Below are 2,133 nucleotides of genomic sequence, written 5' to 3'. Positions count from 1 at the left end.
CACTGCATAGAGCGGGGACTGTTCGTTGCTCTGTGAAAGCAACCTCACGCTGGTCCGCCCCAGATTAGGAGTCCAGTAGCCCATGCCTTCTCTTGGGCCACATGACCTAAATCTGTGCTTGGACAGAGCAGGCCAGCTATCAGCCCACCAATCCCTGTCCGGTGAGACATAGAATAATTTATGATCTTAGACTTGTAACATGCGAACTAAAAGAGTATATACAAGGCTTACTTTAAGATATTAGAAAATAAGACAAAAAGTGGTGGTTTAATTGGAGAAGTCCACCATCCCATTATCCTACCACTACACAGAGCGGTGACTGTTTGTTGCTCTTTAAAACCAGCCTCACGCTGGACTTCCCCACTTTAAGAGTCCAGTTGCACATGCCTTCGCTTGGGCCACATGACCCAACTCTGTGCTTGGACAGAGCAGGCCAGATTTTACCCTACTTATCCTTGTCCGATGAGACATAGAATAATTTATAATGATAGACTTATAACATGCGAAGTAAGAGAGTATATACAATGCGTACTTTAGGATATTCAAAAATAAGACAAAAAGTGGTGGTTTAATTGGAGCAGACCATCATGCATTTGTTGGGCTTGGAAGACACCAGCCCGTTATCCTTCCACTGCATAGAGTAGGGACTATTCGTTTCTCTGTAAAACCACCCTCACGCTTGTCCGCCCTACTTTAAGAGTTCATTAGCACATGCCTTCGCTTGGGCCACATGACCCAACTTTGTGCTTAGAAAGAGCAGGCCAGATATCAGCCCACCAATCCCTGTCTGATGAGACATAGAATAATTTATAATGCTATACTTCTAACATGCGAAGTAAGAGAATATATACAAGGTGTAATTTAGGATATTCCAAAATAAGACAAAAAGTGATGGTTTAATTGGAGCAGAACATTGGGCATTTGTTGGGCTTGGAAGACATCAGCCCGTTATCCTTCCACTGCATAGAGTGGGGACTGTTCGTTGCTCTGTGAAACGAACCTCACGCTGGTCCGCCCCAGTTTAGGAGTCCAGTAGCCCATGCCTTCGCTTGGGTCACATGACCTAACTCCGTGCTTGGACAGAGCAGGCCAGCTATAAGCCCACCAATCCCTGTCCGGTGAGACATAGAATAATTTATAATGTTAGACTTGTAACATGCAAACTAAGAGAGTATATACAAGGCGTACTTTAGGATATTAGAAAATAAGACAAAACGTGGTGATTTAATTGGAGAAAACCACCAACCCGTTATCCGACCACTGCACAGAGCGGTGACTGTTCGTTGCTCGGTAAAACCAGCCTCACGCTGGTCCTCCCCACTTTAAGAGTCCAGTAGCACATACCTTTGCTTGGGCCACATGACCCAACTCTGTGCTTGGTCAGAGCAGGCCAGATTTTAGCCTACTTATCACTGTCCGATGAGACATAGAATAATTTATAATGTTAGACTTATAACATGCGAAGTAAGAGAGTATATACAATGCGTACTTTAGGATATTCAAAAATAAGACAAAAAGTGGTGGTTTAATTGGAGCAGATCATTATGCATTTGCTGGGCTTGGAAGATACCAGCCCGTTATCCTTCCACTGCACAGAGCATGGACTATTCGTTTCTTTGTAAAACCAGCCTCACGCTTGTCCGCCCCACTTTAAAAGTTCATTAGCACATGCCTTCGCTTGGGCCACATGACCTAACTTTGTGCTTGGAAAGAGCAGGCCAGATATCAGCCGACGAATCCCTGTCCGATGAGACATAGAATAATTTATAATGTTAGACTTCTAACATGCGAAGTAAGAGAATATATACAAGGCGTACTTTAGGATATTCAAAAATAAGACAAAAAGTGGTGTTTTAATTGGAGCAGACCATTGGTTATTTGTTAGGCTAGGAAGACATCAGCCCGTTATCCTATCACTGCACATAGTAGAGACTGTTCATTGCTTTGTGAAACCAGCCTCACGCTGGTCCGCCCCACTTTAGGAGTCCAATAGCCCATGCCTTCGCTTGGGGCACATGACCCAACTCTGTGCTTGGACAGAGCAGGCCAGATTTTAGCCTACTTATCCCTGTCCGATGAGACATAGAATAATTTATAATGTTCGACTTATAACATGCGAAGTAAGAGAGTATA

Source organism: Nicotiana tabacum, chromosome 14, assembly GCF_000715075.1.
Source record: "Nicotiana tabacum cultivar K326 chromosome 14, ASM71507v2, whole genome shotgun sequence".
Classification (NCBI taxonomy): Eukaryota; Viridiplantae; Streptophyta; class Magnoliopsida; order Solanales; family Solanaceae; genus Nicotiana; species Nicotiana tabacum.
Note: the sequence above shows the minus strand (reverse complement) of the source record.